The 26,161-nt window shown below is 38.4% G+C and overlaps 1 long non-coding RNA gene across 1 annotated transcript; it reads left to right on the top strand.

Annotated features, from left to right (window-relative positions):
* The first annotated feature begins 8,912 nt into the window (after positions 1 to 8,912).
* On the top strand, positions 8,913 to 21,206 carry LOC148160335 (uncharacterized). The gene is made up of 5 exons (XR_015764313.1): positions 8,913 to 12,422; positions 16,024 to 16,093; positions 16,485 to 16,556; positions 19,241 to 20,319; positions 20,953 to 21,206. It is a non-coding gene; the product is annotated as an uncharacterized LOC148160335 (long non-coding RNA).
* The last annotated feature ends 4,955 nt before the right edge of the window (positions 21,207 to 26,161 follow it).

Genomic DNA, 26,161 nt, shown 5'->3' with positions numbered 1-26,161 from the left:
AATCTGATTATTCATTTCAGCCCTATTGTGTAGATTAGATTATCATTTAAACATTATTTCATTTAAGTAATTCAAAGTAAGTTGCTTAGTAATATCTTCAAAGTGAGTCTGTTTGTATGGATTATTTATACGCAAAGTGATCAATTTTAATGACTAACATAAAATTCACTTTTTTTTCCCTTTTTTTTTTTCCAAAGTAGGACCTGGCTATGTCTACATATTATTTATCTGCAAAACATTTCTCCCTAGAATACAGAAAAATGTCCCTCTGCATTGACCAACATGCAAGATTTCGCCCCCCAAAATCCTGCAGAGGGGCACAAATTGCCCCCGGACCGCACTTTGAACACCCCGGTGCTAATCGCTTCTCATTACGTCCTGCCTACTACGCCATGCTTGACACGCTACTAGTCTGAGACTCGGCCCAATCGCAAAAAACACTCAGTGCTGGAAAACTGGCTGAAAATGAACCAAAAATAGCCCAGTGCAAGCACAGCCAGATGGAGACACAGTGATAAGGCTACATCCTGTTAGAGACACCATGCTAATCTGTTAGCGATCAAACCTCTGCACCAAAGTTTGCCTGTGGCAGGCTGCAAGAAAAATCATTGGTTTTCTTGTCACAAAAAACACACTGGAAATTAAAAAAAAACAAAAAACAGCACGACTGTGGAAAAAGCCGAATGAAAGCAGTCTGCTTCAGTTAGCCATAATTAGCATGCTTTCCACCTCTGCTCACTGTCAGCATTGTTTTCCCCAAAGTGACTCCGACGCGCCTTTAAAGAGATTAATTTCTACATTTTCCACAAAGCAACATGGAGGCAAGCAATCCTGCGTCCCTGACACACTTCCTGTGTTTATATGAAGCTTGCAGAAATGTGTGTATTCTCTATATTTAGAGGTGTGTGTACTCTTTTGTCAGCCTGTCTGGTGGGATGTGCTTGTAGAGGCTGTCGGCGTGTGCAGACTGAGCGCTGGATTCCTGAGGCCTCAGAGCTCCTTCAGACCCGTCTGACCTGCACTGTCTGTCTGCAGCACTCAGCAGAAGCAGCATAGCAGAGAAAATATCCCATTTGATCACTGCGACGCAACATCAGCCGAGCTATTCTCCCAGTTCATATCTGCTGTTGACATGACTCCGGGCTAATTCAGCTAAAATTTACCCTCACAAAGCAATTACATTTTCACTTGGCATTAAAAAAAAGTGCTCTGAGGGAATTGAACCTCAGTTAGCCGCCTTATATGCAAATAAACACGTAGGTGTTGAAACAGTGGGCCGTTAGTGAAGCAGACAACAAGACATAACCGTCTGCTGATGTATCTGTAACATCACAGTTTGTGTTTTTGATCACTTGGACTGGGTTCTAATTCAAACACCAGGTGTAAACTTTGCGGTTACTTTGGCTACAAGCTCTTGATGAGGTTAATTAAGAGGAATTGAACTTTACATAGGTGTACAGTTAAGCTCCGAATGAGCTGTTTGTTTTATGATTCAAAATGGCATTTTCCAAAAGATAATAAGACGACGTACGAGGAGGTTCTAGATGCATAACAAGACCTGCAAAAACAAAAAAATCTTACTTTTTATAATCTTATATTTTTGTCTTGTGCAAATACCTTAATGCACAAAACTAACTTAAAAGTAACTTTTCAGAAAGATAGATGAGCTTGCTTTAAGTAAGTAATTCCTTAATGATGAAAAAGTACTACTTCTATTGGCAGATTATTTCACTTATAACATGAGAAAACTGTCTTGTTATAGGAGTTAATTTGACAGTAATAAATGTTCATAAAGGAGCTTTGGAGTTTGTTTTTCAGCCATTCCAGGGGATGATTTTATCGATCTGATGCCAAGTAAATACAGCATAAGTGTTGCGATACCGATACTCTTTTAGTCCAGTTTGATATATCATCAAACTTCTTTTGCTGTATTTGTTTTTTTCTTTGAAATATTTTGATAAAACTCAGGACAGGGGTGCTGTGGTGGCACAGGAGTTAAGCACAACCCATATAAGGAGGCCTCACTCCTCGACGTGGCCGTCGCAGGTTCGATTCCCGGCCTGGTGACCTTTGCCACACGTCTCCCGTCTCTCTCTTTACCTACTTTAAAGTCATAGCACTTTCAAATAAAGGTCACTAGAGCCAAAAAAGCAAACAATAAAAAACAGGACAGAATAAACAGAAACAATAATAATAATAATAATAAAGAACTAAAGTGAATGTCGGAGATAAGTCAGAATTATTGTTTTTTTTTTTTTGTTTTTTTTTAGTGTGCCTAATAAAAAATCAATCTAAAACCCTAAGTAACTGAGCTAACGCTAACAGAATCTAGCAGTGGTGCCACCCGTTTGTCAGGACGTTTAACTTCCTGTCTGTTCACACATCCACGCTGCCCTACCTGTTTGTGAACACCAGCTTGTTCCTGTAGAACATTTGCGCTGCATAAATGTCATATCCATGAATCAAACAGATGCTGGGGGATTACACGTTTTAACAGCTTCACTCACATTGTGAACTGTCAAACCTTTCACTGTTGAGAACGACAGACTGAAGGGCATCCCTGATGCAGATCTGCACCGACTGAACATCACAGCTTTTATGAAGGTGGGACTTCTTGCAAGGTTGCTGTTTAGATTAAACTGCACCAAGTGAACCCCATCAAATGGCAACTGTGTCTCTGCGTGTGTGTGTGTGCGTATGTGTGTTTACTACAGTCGGTTTTCTGAACCATTACTCACACTGATGGAACTCTGGTGTCATCTTGTGAAAGGGCAGATTAAGAGTGCATCGCAGCAAAATAACACAGTCGTTCACCACACATTTAAATGATAATAAAATGACCTTCCCTGAACACACACCAGGCCTTCCAGCACCGTACGCATTGCTTATTCATGAGTAAGCAGCTCCAGTGACAACTCAACTGTTTGCTGTTGTATATTGTTGCTCTGACAAGTTCAAAATGTGAAAAGAAAATTTACGTGTATGTAGCAACATATTAATATTCATCCCAGAGCGGTATTCCATACCCCAACCTTGCTCCTGTAAGTGAAGACTATAAAGTAGGGATGCACGATATTGGATCTTTGGTCAATATCCGATATGCTGATAAACTAAAACTCATTTGGCCGATAACGGATACCGATATCTTTTTCCTAGACCTACTTTCTGAAACGATATGGCTTTCTCTACTGTGGAATTAAAATACTGCATTATGTTTGTCAGTTTAACCTGCTACCAAATGCAAATGCTAAATGGGAGGTTGAAAATGTTGTAACACTTTCATCTTGCATTATGTTTAAATTTATTCATGACATTTGCTCTCTCTAAGACAATGACGACACTGAAAATTGCAAATTTGACGTTGCGCTGCAGGCGTCATTGTCTCTGGTTTGTCAGATAAAAACAACACATTTTATATTGGTGAGTTATTTTGACGGAACGGCCGATGTCCGATGTTAAACTTTACAGCTAATATTGGCCGATACCGATAACATGCCGATAATATTGTGCATCCCTACTAGAAAGTATAATAAAATACCTACTAGTATAAATGCAGAATGCAAGATGTACGGCACTCTCTGTTGGTCGAAACAAATGTAGTAAAATTTGACAAGAGGTTTTTGCTTAGCCTCATTTATGGCTCAAGACATATTAGATTGAAATAACGCATTTTATTTTCAGTAATAGCTATTTTATTAGAAGAGATTTGGGTAGAAACACAAAATAAAGTGTCTTAGATGAACAAGGTGCCCATGCATCACATATTCTGTATCTGAAGATCAAATCAAATCAAATTTTATTTGTACAGTGCATTTCAGGAACAAGGCATCTGCTTTACATCATAAAAACACAAAGTTAGACAGTCATAAAACACACAGCCAACAATTGAAAGTTTACATTTTGCCATCATTACACATCAGATTGTTGATTAATGTTTCAGTGATTGTGTTTCAAAAGCAACTCTAACCTGCTGGGTTTTTAGTCTAGATTTAAAGGTGCAGTGTTTCAGCTGTTATGCAGTTTTCTGCTTCTTCATGTTTGGTTCTGGTTCTAGAGAAGCAGACCAGACCAGAACTAGAACCAGAACCAAAGTAGGGTGCGCACACGCAGCACAATTCTATCCGCCATTTATTTTTATTTTTACTGTTTGTGCCTGTACATGTGTGTTTTAATTAGTGTCACCTGCCTCTTTCTTTCCCTCCTAGGTGTTTTTTAGGGTTGTTTTTATTATTATTATTATTATTAATTTATGTTTTATTAGATAAACAAAGTGGGCAAACGGGTTGCATGCTATTATACTCTTAAGGTTATATTTAAACAGTTTTAGAACCTGGATAAAACCAGATTTTTTTTATGTGTTCTGTAAACTGAAAATAGTTTGAATAAGTTTTTGCATCTGCATGGTGTCTGTCATTTATTGGCCGATACAAAATGCTGCAAATGATTTCAAAAAGAGAACAATCATTGTAATTAACTTTACATACATATGTCTAAAAAAAAATTACATTATTTCTTGATTTCACCTACATTAGTGGGTATGTATATGTCTAGATGTTCCATAAAGTTGTTGGTTGACATAAAGTGAATGTTTTTCTAGTTGGAAAGAAGAACATCATGAATATGAAATTTTGAACATGTATTTATGGAAATGTACTCAGGATTTCTTTAGGATTTCTTGTTTTTTTCCACTTGACACATTTTATGCTTCTTAAGTCAATCTTCTCTCAGGAGTTACGGAGGGTAAAAAAAAGGCTTTGGTGTCTTTTCAGGAAAGAGACAAACTGTTGCCTCGTTCTTGCTGAAAAAGCAGATGTGAGCTCTTAAGAACCATGTCTTACATGAATAATCAGCTCTTATTAAAATGTATTTTTGTGAAAACGTTGGAGATTACGCGCTGTCTCCACGAGTTAATTTTTCTCTTGCGTCTGCTTAAATGCACCGACTGTCGCTTGTTTCTTTGATGACTGATGCATGTTGAGTGAGCCGCATAAGTCGGGAGACAACCTGATGAATTCACAACAGTTATTTTAGCAGCTCAGCAGCTTATTTATTTTCCTTTATATAGTAAAACGACTTATTGACGTCGGTAGCCAGGCGCTGTGGAGACCATGTCATTTGTGGCAAAGATTTTTCTGGCTGCTCAACATTTGTATTTTACCCTGAATGCACCATGAAGGCGAAGGAGAGAAATAAAAATGATGAAGTAAGAAGAGAGAAGACAGGATTTAATCGTCCGTAACCAACCTGCTTGAAATGTTACTGGTTTATTACAGGAGTTGCTACACTTTTCCACACCGCTGCCCCCAAACAAGCTTCATGTCTTCTGGCCAGAAAACATGAGAATGAGAATGTGCTACAAAATATGTAAAGAAACATTGAATTTTACCATTTATTTTTCTCACTATTCAATAATTATTACATTCATTTAACATTATAACATTCCTCATGCCTTCTGATTTTAGTCGGCAGAGTTCTGTGTTGGAAAATTTATATAAGGTAACATATTCTGACTTTATTAATCTGATGTTCCAGTTTTAAAAAAATCCACCACAATCCTCTCTTTTGATAAGAGAATATGTAATAATTTTATATTAATCCTATCAAATTTTATTTAATCTCCACACTTTGCTGGATGGTTCCTCCTGTCATTTCCATGACAGAAATGTTTTCCATTTTGCATTTGCTTGCTATGCTAGCTTCCAGAACAGGATTCAAATGTGAACAAAAAAATCCAGAGGATTCGTTGTTCAACCCAGAGCAGGAATTAGAACAAACTTGGAATCCAGAGAAACTCCTATTAGTTTGTCTAAAGAAGCTACTGATTACCTTAGATCAACATTTAGCATTAAACTTTTAATATCGGAGCAAGAATTAGAGAAACTAGTTTTATCAGAACAAGAATCCAGAGAAACCCCTACTAGTTTATAAATTACAAACGACTTATTCTTAAACATGGGGAAGTAATTTGTAGTTTTACTCTTTTTTTGTTTTCTTTTTTCCTCTTTCCTCTTAGTTTGTTTTGCTGTATTTCCTTCTAATCCATGTAAAGCACATTTAATTGCCTTGTTGCTGAAAATGTGCAATATATTTAAAACTAGAAAGTGTGCATTTCCTGCAAAAATGCAAGTGTGAATGCTGAATGCTTTTGTTGAAGATGCCAAAACGTTTGAAGTCAACTGCTGAAGACTTGCAGAAGTGCAAGAAACAGGCAGACGCACTAGAACAAATTATAATCCTGCAAAGTGACTAAATGGGATTATTATAGCAGAAAAACTGTTGAAGAGGAGAAAAAGCTTTTGAATAATGGAAAACTTCCACCTAAACAGTATTAGAAATTGCTGGAGAACAGTGGTTCCTAACCTAAACCATAGGGTTACCGCAGTTTATAAGGTAAAATTATATAAAAGGCTAAATGTAGCAAAATCACCAATGGTTGCATCTAGCCTTCCGCTTGCATGTTGAGTTACAGTAATATATTCTATACAACATGAAAAACTCATGTAAAACCTAAAATTTGAAAAGAACAGAAACGTTTCCCTATTGCTTCTGATAAAAAACAATGGCTGAATGAAAACCATACCTATTATGATTCTGAGAGATCATCATTTGTTTGTAGGCATTGTTTAGCATGGTGACTACAAAACAGGCGACATGCAGCACAAAAAAAAGCTCAAATTATTCCCAGGTGTTAAACAGCACAAAGCTGTTAAACATCTTCAAAATGGCCGCTGCCTTGTTTCCTCCATGACAGCTCCAAAAGTGGATGATTGATGATTAATAGGCAGGACATGAAACATCCACAATGGACATTTTATATTGTAATTCTCAATTCTGCCACAGGATGGGGTGGTTTCCTCCATAGAGAGAAAAATTCATAAAAAGCTGAATATTATAAAAAGTATGAAGGTTACGAATACCAAGAGATATAGCCGGCATTAGGAGAGCAAGATGAATAGTAAAAACGTTGAATGGTAAAAATAGCACAAAGTATGCAGGAGAAGAAGCACAGCAAAATTTACGGAGCAACCAGAAAAGTGGAACTCTGCCTCTGAGTCCCTCCTAATCAGGACTGATGATTTAATCTCTTTTTTCTCTCATCTTCTCTCCAGCTTTCTGAGCCCTCCATTTCCCTCCCTCTGGTCTACTAGATGTGTTGTACTTAGGTTGGAAATAATACAGAAAAAAAGAAAAACACAAAGTAGGATTGAAGAATTAGAGCATACAAACGGAAGAGTTGGAGTTTCTAATGAAAGATTATGAGGTGAAAGTTGGTGGATAAAATACGAGACCTGGGATGATGGCCGTGCGTCTGTGTGCTCCGCCTCACTCCTGTAGCTTCTCTCTGACTTTATAGGCACTTCTGGGAGACAAAAATGTACCGCACTCATTAATCTCATTTTAATAATTGATGCCGTCTTCTCCAGGAGGAGTTTAGTCTGGACTGCAAGCATAAACCGAGACATTTAGAGCTCTGTGGTAATTGCCACGTTAGTATATTCCTCTCTATTAGGCCGGTGTGCAGCTGGTTTAATGGTTCCTACAATATTTATTTAGCTGTAATATTTTTCCGACCAAAGCCATCGACTGACCGCGTTTCTGATTAGATAGCTGTGGTAATGCATGTTTAGGCCATTGGAGAACAGCTCGTTTTGGCCGCTGATTAGCATTAGCAACTGCTTTCAAAGGTCTTACTCTTAAATAAAATCCAATCCTTGGTATTGTAACCCAGATTAAAGCAGCACTGAATTTCTGTAGCTTCCTTTTATTCTACTTTCTCCATGCAGAACCATCGACATACAGTCTGAAAAAGATGACCGTTGGGTTAATTGGTTTCTGTAAATTGCTCTCAGTGGAGTTTGTGCATGTATGAGGTTTTGTTGTCCTTCGTGTGTGTGTGTGTGTGTGTGTGTGTGTGTGTGTGTGTGTGTGTGTTGGTATATGTGGTTTAGCAGGACATTTCGTCAGAATACACGCAACACTAGCAGGACATTTTGAATTAACGGGACAGGGGCGGTGTCCTGCTAATTTTGACAAAAATCTAAAAGCGTAGAAAGGTTTCTATTGGTCCAATAACCCCAAAAATGCAAAAAAAACGAGATGTCCGTTTAATACACATAAACCAGATTTTGTGTATAATTTGTGTATCGCCACAGTGCCCCCGGTGGCAACTCTGTGTAATAGCAGGACCTTATGAATATTCACACAAGCTCTTGTTCTGATTGGTTGTCTGCCGGAAGGTCCCGCTAATTACTACAGTGTCTTTCTAATTCACGTCGCTGTTTACACACATGAATTGTGTGTAAATTGCCAACTCTTACACTGGGGATGAGTTGGAAATATGATTACTCTGTGCTATAAGACTGAATATTTTATAAAGGTTAGTTGGATGCCTAAACCCAACCTTTTGTCCAACCTTACATTGGACAAAAGGTGTATGTGGCACCTAAAAATATACAGAAATTAATATATATTTTTGATCAAATATTTTTTATTTAAAATATTATGAATAATACGTGTGTGGAATAAGTGTGTGGATTAAAATAAATATAAACCATAAGAGAGCCATTTTTTTCACCAAACTACTGCTAACAGTTTGTTGATTCTGGTCTGCTCTGCATCCTCAGAACCAGAACCAAGCATTTTGAAGCAGAACTTAGCTTCAGTGCACCATAAATCTTGAATAAACTTACAGAAAACTGCAACACAGCTGAATTCCTTTAAATCAAGGCAACACCCCCCCACCCCCACCCCCAAAAAAACAACAATTTACAGTTGTTTCTAAATCTTAATCATTGGTACATGTATCAATATAATTAATGTATATGATTTTAATTTTGATTTTACTTTGAATTTAATTTCTATGTTTTTCTTTTTTTACGGTAAAAGTATGTTAATTTTATCACTGTTTAGTCCTTTGATGTAAAGCACTTTGAACTGCCTTGCAGCTGAAATGTGCTATACAAATAAAATTGACTTGACAGCAGTTTTCAGATCTTGCCAAAGATTCTCCACTGAGTTTATGTCTAGACTTTGACTTTGCCATTCTAACACAGAAATATGTTTTTATTTATACCATTCCATTGTAGATCTGGCTTTATGTTTAGGGTAATTGTCCTGCTGGAAGGTGAACCTCTGCCCCAGCCTCAAGTCTTTTGCAGACTCCAGGTTCAGGAGTGTTCAGGTTTTCTTCCAAGATTTCCCTGTATTTGGCTCAATCCATCTTACAATCAACTCTAACAATCTTCCCTGTCCCTGAAGAAAAGAAGCACCCTCAGAGCATGATGCTGCCACCACCATTTTTGTCAGTGGGGAAGGTGTGTTCAGAGTTATGTGCAGTGTTTGTTCTCCACTACAAATAGTGCTCTGCATTTTTCCCAGAAAGTTAAATTTTGGTCTTGTCTTATCGTTTTTGCTGTATCCCAATATGGCTTCTGGCAAACTGCAAATGGGACTTCTTATAGTTTTCTTTATACAATGGCTTTTCTATTGCCACTCTTCCATAAAACCACATTTTTGCAGTGCATGACTAATAGTTATACTATACTGCATTTCAGAAATATCTCTGCATTTCATCCAGAGCCACCATGAACCTCTTGGCTGTATCTCTGATCAGTGCTCTTCTTGTTCAGCCTGTAAGTTTAGGTGGATGGCCTTTTCTTGGTAGGTTCACAGCTGTGTGATTTGCTCTTTCCATTTCCAGATGATTCGTGGAACAGTACTCTGTGAGATGGCCTAAGCCTGCTTTAAGCTTCTCCACAACTTTATCCCTGACCTGTCTGGTGTGTTCCGTGGACTTCATGATGCTGTTTGTTCCCCAATATTCTCTTAGCCAACTTTTGAGGCAGTCATAGAGGAGTTGAATTTTTTTACCATTTGCAGTCATCAGGCAACTTCTGAAGGCAATTGGCTGCATTCAGGGAAAGGGGGCTGAACACTTTTGCACACCGCACTTTTTAGCTTTTATTTGTAAAAACTGTTATGAATCATGTTTAGTTTTGTTTCTACTTCACAAGTATATACCACTTTGTGTTTGTCTTTCCCATAAAATTCTGTGAAAATATATTTCCAGTTGTGACAAAACTGGAAATTCAAGTTCAAGGGCTATGGATACTTTAGAAAGCCACTGTACAAATAGTAAGGCAAGTCCAATGACAGAACCACAACCGCCACAACCAAGTACCCAGTATAGTGTGAAGAAACATCTGAAGGGAATATAACCTTGAACACACCTCGTTAAAATGGGAAATGCCACACAAAGTGGTAGAAAACGAACAAGCTAAGATCCTGTGGGCCTTCCATATACAGGAAGACAAAATGGGAAAAGCAAACCAACTGAACATGGTGATCATTGAGCAGCAGAGCAAAGCAGTTGTTATGATGTAGCTATCCTGAATGAACAGAAGGTACAGAAAAAAACTAGAGAAATACCAAAGGCTAAAAAACCCCATCATCCTCCTAGAACTTGAGTGGTTGACTTATTTTGGGCTGTCTAGTCCACAATACTAAATTTTGCTCTAGATGGGGTCTGGTGTCCACATGTTAGGCCATTATTTTATGACTTGGTGGTGGTGGAAGATTATAACACATTACAGGTTAGACTCAAGATGTTCAGTGTTTCTTTTGTTGTGTAAGTTTACAAAAGTTAGCAACTGCATATATTTACCATGGTGCTAAACATGGTGATTTAAAATGAATAAGTATTTTTCTGAGAAAAATGTTGTCCACATATCATGTAAAACAATAATTCTTTGTTTTTGGAATCATTAGGTCCCAATCAGCCCATAGATGAATTAATAATGCACTCCATGTGAGAGTTTGGGTCTTAGGAGATTACAAAAAATGTGGAAGGTGAAAGCAACAGTAGTGCTTGTGGTCACTGAAACCCTTGGGGTAATGACCCCTAAACTGGAAGACTGGCTCAAACAAATACCTGGAGATAGATCAGACCTCTTGATACAGAGAAGCACACCTTTGGGAACTGCTAATATACTGTGAAGACCAAGGATCAATGAAGTATTTTTGAATTTGAAAGAAGGGATAACCAGTCATGGAGTAATACAGAATTAGAAATATAAAAATAAAAATCGTTTATTTAAAAAATATTTAAAGTGCCAAAAATATCATGATTATTTATGTTACTGTTAAGACAAAAATTTAAAGATTGATATTTTGTCGTTATCTCAATGTCTCTACTCTGCATACATGCAGATTGTCTAGGTAGTCTAAATTGTCTATTGGCAGGTACATCAGCCAATCTTTTTCTGCAGGTGTTGTGTCTGCCATTAGACAACAGTTTTTGTTTTTATGATATAAAGTGTTTTGAACTGCCCTGCTGCTGAAATGTGCTATACAAATAAACATGATTAATTGATTGAACAGAAATGATTAAAGGAAGTGACAACATTGCTGGTGGGAGATACCATCTAACTGTTGCCTCTTAATTAAAGAAAAATGTATGATAAACTATTTAACTTTGAAATATTGAATGAAAGTTACAAAATATTACTCAAAATTTTCTTGTTCCTGAAAAAAATCAGACCTTGTGTGCTTCAGAAACAAAATGGAATAATCCTTTTGTTGTACCCCTCCTCCTCTGTCAACGTGGTACAATCCGTCAAGTCCAGGTGCAAGCCATTAGTATTAATTGAACTTGTTTCATTTGTTTTGCGTGGAGAAAGAGGTAAGACTCATACAGAATCTCTTAAGACATTTAAGTACATATAGTTTTGTAATTTTGCTGAATGTTGTAGGTTACTTGATGCTTGGATACACCAAAGCATTTGATTTGCAGCATTTTAGCTAGTAATTACCAACCATGTTAGTCAGTGTACCAGAGTTTAAAGGGAAGGTGGCTCACTCCAGAATTAGATAAAACTGTATTTGGTCATTTTCTGTATATCAGTGAGTGATATTATTTCACAGGCACAAATGATCCTAGGTAATAATCATTAGTATTAAGATAATGTTTTAATATTTGAAGATTTTGAGAATCTGTCAATAGAAAGTCAATTATGTAGTACTGTGTACTTCAGTACATTTTCACATACAATAACATCAAATCATATTGTGTACAGCAGGGGTGTCAAACTCAAGGTCTTAAGGGCTGGTGTCCAGCAACTTTTAGATGTGTTTCTGATGCCACATGGCTGGATAAAATGGGGTGGTCATCAACTTGATTGCACTGAGAAGCTAATTCAGTCATATACTTAAGGTGTTTTAGACCAGACAAACATCTAAAAGTTGCAGTACCCTGGCCCTCGAGGCCTGGAGTTTGACACCCCTGGTGTACAGTATCATGTTGTATTCTCTGATCTTTGCAGGAGATGTCAACAACAAGGTCTCAGAGAGCAAACATGATTCCAGTTATTGCTCCTTAGGTGAAGATGAAGGATTTGATGTAAAATACCTCAATTCATTTAAAGGTGAGTTGTGACTATATTATGCACAGGATTCCAGAGTTTATTAAATGATCATTTTTTTTCTTTTGTTTTACTTTTTCACTTTTAAACTATTTTTATACTGCACATTATTAGCATAGATCATGATCGATGATCATTATAATCAGAACATCTTTCTTATTCCGAAGGAGACAAGCAACTGCTCAAAATACAATAGAAGCGTATGTATATAAAATTTAAAAAAAAAATTCCCTTCTCACCCTCTCTTTCATCCTCTGAGCTTGGGTCCTCTACCAGAGGCCTGGGAGCTTGAGGGTTCTGCGCAGTATCTTGGCTGTGCCTAGAATTGCACATTTCTGGACTGAGATGTCTGATGTTGTTCCTGGGATCTGTTTTAGCCACTGCTCCAGTTTGGGGGTGACTGCCCCGAGGGCCCCGATGACCACTGGCACCACTGTGGTCTTCACCTTCCAGGTCTTTTCCAGTTCCTCTCTGAGGCCCTGGTATTTCTCCAGTTTCTCATGCTCCTTTTTCCTGATGTTGTAGTCACTTGGTATTGCTACATCCACCACAACGGCTTTCCTCTGTTCTTTATCCACCGCTACAATGTCCGGTTGGTTCGCCATTACCATCTTGTCTGTCTGGATCTGGAAGTCCCACAGGATCTTAGCTCGGTCATTCTCCACCACCTTTGGGGGTGTTCCACACTTCGATCTCGGGGCTTCCAGTCTGAACAGATGTTTCTGTACACTATGCCCGCCACTTGGTTATGTCGTTCCATGTATGCTTTCCCTGCCAGCATCTTGCACCCTGCTGTTATGTGCTGGACTGTCTCAGAGGCCTCCTTGCACAACCTACACCTTGGGTCTTGTCTGGTGTGGTAGATCTGAGCCTCTATTGCCCTGGTGTTTAGGGCCTGTTCCTGGGCAGCCAGGATGAGGGCCTCTGTGCTGTCCTTGAGTCCAGCTTTTTCCAGCCATTGGTAGGATTTCCTGATATCAGCCACTTCAGTTATTTGTCGGTGGTACATCCCATGTAGGGGCCTGTCCTCCCATGATGGTTCCTCCAGCACCTCGTCCTCTGTTCCCCATTGCCTGAGACATTCGCTGAGCACATCGTCCGTTGAGGCTTTTTCCCTGATGTATTTATGGATCTTGGATGTTTCATCCTGGACAGTGGTTCTCACACTCACTAGTCCTCTGCCTCCTTCCTTACGGCTTGTGTACAGTCTCAGGGTGCTGGATTTGGGGTGGAACCCTCCATGCATGGTTAGTAGCTTCCAAGTCTTAACATCTGTGGCCTTCATCTCTTCCATTGGCCAGCTAATTATTCCGGCAGGGTATCTGATTACTGGTAAGGCACATATATCCATATATATATCCATATATCCATGAAAACATGGATATATATATATATATATATCCTTCTCATCGTCCGTGGGTGGTCTCTTTCATCCTCTGAGCTTGGGTCCTCTACCAGAGACCTGGGAGCTTGAGGGTTCTGCGCAGTATCTTGGCTGTGCCTAGAACTGGACATTTCTGGACTGAGCTGTCTGATGTTGTTCCTGGGATCTGTTTTAGCCACTGCTCCAGTTTGGGGGTGACTGCCCCGAGGGCCCCGATGACCACAGGCACCACTGTGGTCTTCACCTTCCAGGTCTTTTCCAGTTCCTCTCTGAGGCCCTGGTATTTCTCCAGTTTCTCATGCTCCTTTTTCCTGATGTTGTAGTCACTTGGTATTGCTACATCCACCACAACAACTTTCCTCTGTTCTTTATCCACCACCACAATGTCCGGTTGGTTCTCCATTACCATCTTGTCTATCTGGTTCTGGAAGTCCCGCAAGATCTTAGCTCGGTCATTCTCCACCACCTTTGGGGGTGTTCCCCACTTCGATCTTGGGGCTTCCAGTCCATATTCTGCACAGATGTTTCTGTACACTATGCTCGCCACTTGGTTATGTCGTTACATGTATGCTTTCCCTGCCAGCATCTTGCACCCTGCTGTTATGTCCTGGACTGTCTCAGGGGCCTCCTTGCACAACCTACACCTTGGGTCTTGTCTGGTGTGGTAGATCTGAGCCTCTATTGCTCTGGTGTTTAGGGCCTGTTCCTGGGCAGCCAGGATGAGGGCCTCTGTGCTGTCCTTGAGTCCAGCTTTTTCCAGCCATTGGTAGGATTTCCTGATATCAGCCACTTCAGTTATTTGTCGGTGGTACATCCCATGTAGGGGCTTGTCCTCCCATGATGGTACCTCTAGCACCTCGTCCTCTGTTCCCCATTGCCTGAGACATTCGCTGAGCACATCGTCTGTTGAGGCTTTGTCCTTGATGTATTTATGGATCTTGGATGTTTCATCCTGGACAGTGGCTCTCACACTTGCTAGTCCTCTGCCTCCTTCCTTACGGCTTGTGTACAGTCTCAGGGTGCTTGATTTGGGGTGGAACCCTCCATGCATGGTTAGTAGCTTCCAAGTCTTAATATCCGTGGCCTTTATCTCTTCCATTGGCCAGCTAATTATTCCAGCAGGGTATCTGATTACTGGTAAGGCATAGGTGTTTATTGCATGGATCTTGTTCTTGCCATTGAGCTGGCTTCTCAGGACTTGCCTTATTCATTGGAGGTATTTGACTGTGGCTCCTTTCCTTGTGACCTCATCGAGGTTGCCATTTGCTTGTGGTATTCCCAGGTACTTGTAACTGTCCTCAACAAATATATGGAGGACTGAGTTTTGAAATTACAAGTACAAAATAATGAGTTGCATTCAGTTGACAAAAAATGTTTAAGTAACCACAGAAAGACATCCAATTAGATCAATTAACTGATTTTGAAAAATGTTAATTTCAATTGCTACTATTTGATATATCTGCATTGTTTAAAGTTTATCCTACTTATTATGTGTACCTACAGGTTGGGGTGTGTTCAAAAAGCAGATTTCCTTTTTGAGTACAGAGAAGTCATAAGTAGAAAGGAACAAGAAAACCGACTGAAAGTTTACCATGATACACTCGAGGTTCTTATGTTTGATTTCAACTTCAATGGACAAAAGCTTTGGTATGCGACTGTTTCAAGGTTGTTGTGTTTTTATTTTACATCTAAATACAGTGATGTAAACATTTTCAGCTTCATCAGTAAAAGTAGTTTTAGTTGGTAGAGGAATATCCTTCTGACATGCAAACACCAAATATGCAAAATCCTTTCCCTTGCATGGTATAATTATTCTTATTTTCATACTTAATATTTTAGTGTTGATGTTGCTAGAGAGGATGGATGATTGGGGAGGCTGGTAAATGATCAGATGAACCCAAACAGCAAAATGAAAGTTAAAAGAGTGGATGGAAGACCTCATCTGTTTATTTGCACTCAAATATATTGGTTCAGGGGAAGAAATCACTTATAATTATGGTGATTTTGACTGGCCATGGAGAAGAAAGGTGCTTATAAGTGTGAAAATACTATCAAAAATCATTCAAGTAGCACTGAAGACATATTTGAAGGATATGTCAAGTTGTAGTACAGGGTTTCATTATAGTTGAAAACAAGAAGTGGACAAGCACATACAGTAGGTGGACTTCATTTTTCTATTGAGAAGTATGGACTCATTCAGTGTACATCCCTTCATTTCAGATTTCCAAAGATGAACTGTCAGGTTGGTGATGTGGACGCATGCGGATCCTGTTCAACCAACCCTCCAGAGGTAATTTTGGTCTCCAATGACCAACTTACTCTCTAAAATAAAGTAATTGAAATGATATTAAGTATTGTTCAAACACACATGTGTTGTGTAATATTAGATATGTTAGCTGCATAAAAAGGGAGGACTGCGTTTTGAAATTACAAGTATAGAAGAATGAAAATTACATTTAGAAGCGCACATACACACAGGTCCTGTGTAATACTCAAAATGTAAGGTGCAGGAATAAGGAGGACTGAGTTTTGAAATTACAAGTACAGAAGAATGAAAGTTACATTGAGAAGCACGCATACACACAGGTTCTGTGTAATACTCAAAATGTAAGGTGCAGGAATAGGGAGGACTGTTTTCTATATTGGGAACAAACATTTAGTGAGTGTTCTTTACATTTCAGATTTCCAAAGATGAACTGTGTCAGGCTGGTGACATGGATGCATGTGGATTCTGTTCAACCAACCCTCCTGAGGTAATTTTGGTCTCCAATGACCAACTTATTCTCTAAATTAAAGTAATTGAAATGACATTACGTAGAGTACAAACACATAGGTGTTGTGTAGTACTAGATTTGTTGGTTGCATAAAAAGGGAGGACTGAGTTTTCAAATTACAAGTATAGAAGAATGAAAATTACATTTAGAAGTGCACATTTTGGTCTCCAACGACCAACTTTTTCTCTAAAATAAAGTAATTGAAATGATATGAAGTACTGTTCAAACACACATGTGTTGTATAATCCTACATATGTTGGCTGCATAAAAGTGGAGGACTGGCTTTTGAAATTACAAGTATAGAAGACTGAAAGTTACATTGAGAAGCGCACATACACACAGGTCCTGTGTAATACTCAAAATGTAAGGTGCAGGAATAAGGAGGACTGAGTTTTGAAATTACAAGTACAGAAGAATGAAAGTTACATTGAGAAGCACGCATACACACAGGTTCTGTGTAATACTCAAAATGTAAGGTGCAGGAATAAGGAGGACTGAGTTTTGAAATTACAAGTACAGAAGAATGAAAGTTACATTGAGAAGCACGCATACACACAGGTCCTGTGTAATACTCAAAATGTAAGGTGCAGGAATAGGGAATACTGAGTTTTGAAATTACAAGTACAGCAGAATGAAAGTTACATTGAAAAGCATGCATACACACAGGTCCTGTGTAATACTCAAAATGTAAGGTGCAGGAATAGGGAGGACTGAGTTTTGAAATTACAAGTACAGCAGAATGAAAGTTACATTGAAAAGCATGCATACACACAGGTCCTGTGTAATACTCAAAATGTAATGTGCAGGAATAGGGAGGACTGAGTTTTGAAATTACAAGTACAGAAGAATGAAAGTTACATTGAGAAGCACGCATACACACAGGTCCTGTGTAATACTCAATATGTAAGCTGCAGGAATAGGGAGGACTGCTTTCTACATTGGGAACAAACTCACATTTAGTGAGTGTTCTTTACATTTCAGATTTCAACCAACCCTCCAGAGGTAATTTTGGTCTCCAACGACCAACTTATTTTCTAAGATAAAGTCTTTGAAATTATATTGAGTACCAGTGGTCCCCAACCTTTTTATCACCGCGGACCGGTCAAGACTTGGCAATTTTTCTGAGGCTCGGGTTCTTTTTTTACCCTTAATTTCCCCTTACAGCAATCTTAGAACGTTGCTCACGATAATTGTAACTGTTCATCCTGCCATCTGTGGCATGATCGCATCCACTCGTTGGAACATTGGGACTGCTCTGATCTAAAATCAGGCATATTCTAGCAACTTGTAGGGTTTTTACTTGATTGGGAGCTAGAACTCAACCTGTTGAACTTGACAGGTAGCCAATCAGAAAGCGCGGTGACGTAGCTCATGGAGGGGAATCCCAAAGAGCTGAGCAGACATGCACAAATGAGTCCGGTGGACATCGAAGATATGTGGAAATGGCATGAATGTTTATTCAGCATTTTGTACAAAGAATATCCATAGAAATGATGAGGAGTGGAGTTGGAGCAAAATTGCTACCACAGTTGATAAACCCGGTAACTTTTCAGCTATCCATTAAATTAACGTGACATTATTTTGTACTAAAGCCTGCTCACATGGCAAGATTTGCTCCTGTTATGTGGCTGGACACACGAACCTGTTGTACTTTTATCAGCTCTGTGGTCACAGAAGTTTGGAAAACCGTCTGAATCCTAAAATCATGCCGTGTGAACCAGACTTAAGACTTACAAGCTCTATGTCTCTCGTCTCGATAACTGCCATAATGCTCTCAGACTCTGGTCGCTCTGGCAACGTTCACACATCCCTTCAAAATAAGATTTGAATATGCCACAAAAACGAACATTTATTTTCATGAAAATTTTAACTCACAACTATAAATTAATGGGAGTCCTGAGCTTGTTTCTCTGCAATGAGATGATCCCACCTGGGAAACGATGACACCCAATGCAGAGGGTGCTTGGTGTGTAATGGCAAAGCAGTTTGAAGCTTCATTGCCTCATTAGTAAGCCAGTGCATATTATGCAGAGTGGGCTTGGAACATGGGAGTCACCTACAGGTTCAGGATAAATCCACTCTCCTGTCTGTGGTCTTTCTCCGCTTTTCCAAAGAAACTTTCCAAAGACATCGCTTTCTTACTCATTGTGGGCTCAATGTTGCCGCACAAGACGTAACCGAGAGAATCCAGTTAAAGGGTTTTCAAAATAATGGATCCTCCAGACTCAGACAATACGTAACATGTAAATATTTTTCTTGTGCGACCCAGTACCAATTGGTCCACAGACTCGTACTACTCCGCGGTCCTGTGGTTGGGGATGACTGTTAAGTACGGTTCAAACACACAGGTCTTGTGTAATACTTGATATGTAAGCCACATAAAAAGGGAGGACTGAGTTTTGAAATTACATGTACAAAAGAATGAAAGTTACATTTAGAAGCGCTCATACACACAGGTCCTGTGTAATACTCAAAATGTAAGGGGAAGGAATAAGGAGGACTACGTTTTGAAATTACAAGTACAGAAGAATGAAAGTTGCATAAAGAAGCGCTCATACACACAGGTCCTGTGTAATACTCAAAATGTAATGGGCAGGAATAGGGAGGACTGTTTTCTAAATTGGGAACAAACTCATATTCAGTAAGTGTTCTTTACATTTCAGATTTCCAAAGATGAACCGTGTCAGGTTGGTGACGTGAATTCATGCAGATCCTGTTCAACCAACCCTCATGAGGTAATTTTGGTCTCCAACGACCAACTTATTTTCTAAAATAGAGTTTTTGATATGATATTAAGTACTGTTCAAACACACAAGTCTTGTGTAACACTTGATATGTAAGCTGCATAAAAGGGGGGAACTGAGGTTTGAAATTACACATATAAAAGAATGAAAGCTACATTTAGAAGCGCACATACACACAGGTCCTGTGTAATACTCAAAATGTAAGGTGCAGGAATAAGGAGGACTGAGTTTTGAAATTACTAGTACAGAAGAATGAAAGGTACATTGAGAAGCATGCATACAAAAAGGTCTTGTGTAATGCTCATCAGGTATGTTGCAGAAATTTCAAAAACTGAGTTTTGAAATTACAGGTAGAAAAGAATGAAAATTACTTTTAGAAGCGCACATACACACAAGTCCTGTGTAATACTCAAAATGTAAGGTGCAGGAATAAGGAGGACTGAGTTTTGAAATTACTAGTACAGAAGAATGAAAGGTACATTGAGAAGCATGCATACAAAAAGGTCTTGTGTAATGCTCATCAGGTATGTTGCAGAAATTTCAAAAACTGAGTTTTGAAATTACAGGTAGAAAAGAATGAAAATTACTTTTAGAAGCGCACATACACACAAGTCCTGTGTAATACTCAAAATGTAAGGTGCAGGAATAGGGAGGACTGAGTATTGAAATTACAAGTAAAGAAGAATGAAAGTCACATTTAGGAGGGCACATACACACAGGTCTTTTGTAATGCTCATCATGTAAGTTGCAGAAATTTGGAAAACTGAGTTTTGACATTACTAGTAGAAAAGATAGAAAATTACACTTAGAAACGCACATACACACAGGTCCTGTGTAATACTCAAAATGTAAGGTGCAGAAATAGGGAGGACTGTTTTCTACATTTTCAACAAACTCACATTTATTGAGTGTTCTTTACATTTCAAATTTCCAAAGATGAACTGTGTCAGGTTGGTGACATGGATGTATGCGGATCCTGTTCAACCAACCCTCCTGAGGTAATTTTGCTCTCCAACAACCAACTTAGATTCTTATATAAAGTCACTAAAATAATATGAAGTACTCTTCAAACACACAGGTCTTGTATAATACTTATCATGTAAGATGTAGAAATGTGGAAGACTGAGTTTTGAAATTAGAGGTAGAAAAGAATGAAAGTTAAATTTAGATGCACACAGACACATGGATCCTGTGTAATACTCAACTTGACAGGTTCATACATTAGGTAGACATTGTTTATTTTAATTTTTTTTTAGAAACAATCATTCAGTATTCATATACTGATATAAATTTGTTATCAAAGAATTACTGATTACACTTTAAAAATTAGGTATCTTCATGTTATTAAAGGTAAGTTTAAACAGTAATGATTTCTTAGTTAATGTCAAGTTGTCATAACAAAGACATTTTGAATAATGTCAACTTTGTATTAAAAGTGTCATAATTTACCGAATGACGCTTTATGACAACAGTCATAAATATTCATGAAGGCTTATTCATGTTCATGACATGTGTTGTCATGTTTATGACAGTGTCATGACAGTCTTATTCACCCCCTTCAAATAAAGTGTTACCGAAATATTCTTGCTGAAATGCTTTCAATGTATACAAAATATGTTTTTAATCAACAGGTCTGTCCAGAACAAAGTTCAAGTGAGGTGACATCATCAGAAGAGGAGTATGTTCCTGATTCCCTAGATGATTCAGACATCTCATGGGATGACAGATGCACTGCACAGAAATATGGACCAGTTATAGTCCATATTTCCATGTTTGGACTTCTTAATGCACATAAATTGTATGTTTTTTGTATGTGTATGCTGTGGTCCTGATAAATAAAATTGGCCCTGATAATTACTGTTGGTGTCATGGGCGGAGCCAAGCACCTCATTATCTTTTGTCCTTTTAATACAGCATTGCATCAGGTTCTCATATTTTGAGTTCTGATGTGTGTATCTAAATTTTTAAGTGAGATCTATGTTGTGTAGCTCAAACAAGATTTTTGACAACTTACTACGTCTTTCTAGCATAAGTGGAAAGGGGTGTCCGTTTAATGTTGCAAAAAACTGGTTTGAAAAAATTGTCCTGCTAATACATATAAACCCGTATGTGTGTGTGTGTGTGTGTGTGTGTGTGTGTGTGTGTGTGTTGCCCTGTGATGGACTGGCAACCTCTGCAAGGGCGCCTCTCGCTGAATGACTGCCAAAGATAATATTTCTATTCTGTCTAATAATTTCTACTACAGTTTTTTTGTTGTTGTTTTTGATTCTTTGACTTTGAACACAAAAGTTTAAGTAGTCGGTCTATATCAGTGTTACAATAGTTTAGGGTTTTTTGTTATACATATAGTTTTATTTCTTTGTGCCTTTTTGTCTAATTTAATTAGTTTTAAATTAGTGTCTGCTAGTTTTTTATTAGTTATTATTAGTTAAATACTGTTTGGGCTTCATTAACTATAGTTTTAGTTTTTTTTTCATTCTTTGGTTCATATTTTAGGTGTGGACTTAAAAAAATTTAAAGTGCTGTGATTATTTATACATCGATTAGATAATGAATACTCAACAGAACATATAAAAAATAAATGGTTTCAATTACAACCAACTGACTCTGATGTTTTCTCCTAAGTTTTGCTCCCGCCATTCAGTGGAGTAGCATAAATGCTGCTAAGAGGCGTATGGAGTGGCGTAATTTGCTGACAGCTGATGTAAACTGCTAATAAATAGATTAAAACAAGGGATATTAAAGTCATAAGTTCAGTGTAGTTCTAGTTAGTTTTTCCCTCCATTAAATACAGTTTTATTTATTTCAGTTAAAGTGTTTTCTCAATTTCAGACTTTGTTATTGTTAGTTTCAATGAATAACTGGTCTAGATCAGACCTTTTCTTGGCAACAGATGTGCTAAACAGACTGCCAATATTCAAGAGATGCCCTCCTCCATTTTCTTATTTAAAGACATTTAAGAGACTCTGTCCTTCTTGAGAAGACAAATTTAACAGAAAAAAAAACAGATCTCAGCTACACACTGCAGACCAACTCTGTGTCGTTAAAGGAAAATGGTGTGAACTCTGACCTAGCATTCTGTCTCTGTGTGCTATTAACACATTTTTCTCTGAGGAAGAAGCTGTAGAAAGAGAGGCTGGCTTCCTCCTGTCATGATCGGGGTTGAGAGATAATCCTGCCAGCAGCAGTGATTTCATACTTCATGGTTCAGCAGCTGGACCCACACAGCTGCTCACAGGCCTCCCTATTGAAACCTGGGTCAGCAAAACCCAGAACCTCCAAAAATGTTCAGGTAGGCTGGTTGGACTGGAAGGCAAATGACTCATTCTCTATTGCCAGTAATAGAAGCTGCGTTTCCATTGACTATTTAATTGAGCAAATGGACATTTAAAAATGAATTTGCTTAATGAAAATATGACAATTAAAAAAAAAAAAACCTCTAGTTTTTCAATAAAGGTTTGGCACTAGAATGATGTGTTCTTTTTTTTCTAATCTAAATTGGATTACTTCACAAAACTGCAATGAAAACACTTGTTTTGCATCGCATGAGCCACACGATCAACAACCGGATGTTACTACTGGCAGAAACCATGAAGAAGAAGACAGGAAGTAGTTGGACGATGGTTTTTAATGACTTATCGCATGAGCAAACTTATTCACGTGTAAATTTATTTCCGTTTCCTATTTATTGGAAACCCTGCAATTGCAAAATTGTGTTTTTTCAACATTAGTGGAGTGCTGACAAAGTTTTGCAGGAATTCGTAATGGAAACCCAGCAAGTGAGTTATTTTTTTTTTGTGGGGGGGGGTCATTTCGTGACCAAAAGTATTTTAAAAAGTCAGAGAAGTCATTGTATACGTCACAGATGTTGAGAATGGATTTCCACACATCCTCATCACTCACACTTCCCATCATGTTACAATGGCGAATCGTTTTTCTCAAGAAAAATCAGAACAACCTTGAACAATTGACATGAAGTACTTTATTTTATTTTCTTCGAAGGGCAACTTTGTAGCAGTCTTTGAAATCTGAAATCATCTAAACAGAATCTAACCTTGTGTGGGCGACTGTGGCTCTGTGGGTAGAGTAGTCATCTTGCGATCGGAAAGTTGTAGGTTCAATTCCAGCTTCCTCCTGCCACATGTTGATGTGCCCCTGGGCACTTAACCCCAAAATGTTTGTGAGTGCGAATGGGTGAATGTGACTCTAGTGTAAAGCTCTTTGAGTGGTCAAAAATGATTGGATGAAGGGCTATATAAGTTCAGTCCATTTACAAAACAATATCAGGACTCTTGGCACCCTGAATAATTTAAAGCTCCAAATCCTATGGAAATAAAAAAATAAAAGAGCTCAAGGACAGGTTTGATCTTACCCTTTAAACCACCTTAATGAAGAAGTCTGAACTCTGTGAGTCTTTCATGATTGATTTTTGCCCTCTTAGTGGCTCTTTTTTTGAAGATCTGAGGTCTCTCAAAGCAACGTGAAGTGGGGCATTCAGAGCGTCAAGAAAGGAAATTTAAGGAATGAGCATGAAATGTTTTAACTGGTGGAAGTTATTCTTTACCATGTTTGTTTTCTGACATCAAACTTTTTAATTTTTACTGGTTTACTACAGAATTATATTTCTTGATTTATTTTGGGGTTGGGAAAATAAAACAAAAACATTAGGTATGCATTACCGCCACCTATTGGTATGGAGTGTGGCCCAAAATGTCTGATTTATCCCTTAAATAATCCATTCCTTCTCAATCCCTCCAGCCTCTCCTGCTCTTCATCTCCTTCCTGCTGACTGTAAACATGATTTGTCCCTTCTAACAAATACTAACGCAACAGGACATGGCAGATTTTTATTCTTTTTTTTAACATTTCTCCAACTTTAGGAAGCCTTTTCCTTTTCCACTCTACCATTTAATTTAATAGTTGTAGGAATTACATTTGTAATAGTTTTTTTTAATTTTCTTGAACTGCCTCTAAAATCAGCTACATTTCTTTCCAAGTCATTGTTAATATCCTGACAATTCCTAAAAGACGATTCCTCCGGGTCACAGGTCAAGTGTTTGAAGGTGAATAATTCTGCAGGGCTTTTTCCATCACCTGAAAAAAAAGCACATTCTCTTGTGGAAATCTACTTAATACGAAGAGTTGGAATATTTTAGTAAAAGTAGAACATTTGTGTCAAATACCTGAAACTTTCCTCCGTTTCTCATCCTTTTCTTTTGCACCTCTTGACAACAGTCTGCCCTCTCACTTCCCCAGCGCTGGGTTTTTTCTTTTTTTTCTTCTTTTTTAGTTTTCAAGCAGCTTTTTTTTTGTTCAGGCAGGTATATATCTGCCTATTGCTCTCTTCTCTTCTCTCTGTCTGTCTGTTCCTAAAGTTGTAATTATCTCCAACACTTGATAAAAGCCTCAGGCTCTCTCCCACTCTCCCTCTCAATCTGACTTTATTGCCTTCATTATATTGCACTTAATCAACGCTTGGTGCTTTTTCAGCTCTGTTTCTGATCTCTTCCCCCTTCCCTCCCCGTCTTGTGCTTCTTCTCCATCTCCTGTAGTATTTGTTTTCTGCTCTGATTTCACAGCAGCCTCGCCTCGTATTTCCCGCTCTCTCCAGCTGTCTTACGTACCGCGGGCGAAATATATTGTCAGTGTAATGAATTGTCAAAAATGGGTCAAATAGCGAAACGCGTTCTCTTTGCCTTCCCCTCTCGCTTTCCGTGATCGCACGCTGTTCTCGGGTTTTACCTGATGCTGGGGTTTCTCCTCCGCCTCCCGTTTTCGCCGCCTTTCGTAACTCTCCACTTTCATCTCACATGGCTGCACATTCAATCTCGGGGCCTCTCTCTCTCTCGCTCGCTCGCAGATGCCTCCGGACTGACAGGGCGCACTTTGATGCTTCGCTCCGTGTGCTAAAAGGCAGCAGAGTCACTTTGCAAGAGCCCAGGAGGATCCACTGCACTTATTCAAGTGCAGTTTGACATTCTTTTTCTCTTTTTTTTTCTTCTTTTTTTCACCTGGATCCAAATGAGATGCCTCATGGTCAGCTAACAATAAAAAAAAAAAAAATCGGCTTGTTTGCAGAGATATCCCTCGAAGTTTCTTTGAATAAGTTGAATTAAAGTCCATTTATTCAAACACATTATTCATCTTACTCCCAGCACAGCAGGACCCAAGCTGTGTGTGGATGTGAGTGTGTGTGTGTGTGTGTGTGTGTGTTTCTGTATCTGCTTTCTAATGGGAACAAATCTGGATGGATGAAATGGATAATGAATCATCTGAGGGTGCAACTAAAGATGAAATTACCATTAGATCATAACGCGATGTTAATTATTATCCTCTGCTTTTTGTTGTGTGTGTGTGTGCGGGTGTGTGTTTTCCAGGATGGTTGAATATTCCCTGGATTTGCAGAACATCAACTTCACAGCCATCAGGACGGTGAGGGTGCTGCGGCCTCTCAAGGCCATCAACAGGGTGCCAAGTAAGTGGCCAGATCTCTTCAGACTTAATTTTCTTTTATGTTCTGAGTTAAAATCGTAATTTTTATTTCATCTGCTGTTTATCTTAACCTCTTTCCGCTCTGTTCTGTGGCAGACTTATCTGGGTTAATGAAAGTTTGTGTCGGCTGCAGTACATTTTGTAATAACAGTTTCCAAACCTGTTTTGTTTTTTTTTTGTTCCTACTTTAAGTGAAGAATAAATTGATAGTTTTTCTTAGTTACTACTTTATGTGACTTCACTACTTTCTAACTTTAATTTAGAAAGTTTATTATTTTTGGCTTTAGTCATATTCATATTGAGTCGACTGGCAGTGTAAAAAGGCATGATGTATAATCTACATACAGC

This window comes from Poecilia mexicana, unplaced genomic scaffold (genome assembly GCF_051168715.1).
Source record: "Poecilia mexicana isolate PSO_F unplaced genomic scaffold, ASM5116871v1 scaffold_2, whole genome shotgun sequence".
NCBI classification, from domain to species: Eukaryota; Metazoa; Chordata; class Actinopteri; order Cyprinodontiformes; family Poeciliidae; genus Poecilia; species Poecilia mexicana.
Note: the sequence above shows the minus strand (reverse complement) of the source record. Positions and strands in the feature narration are given on the sequence as shown.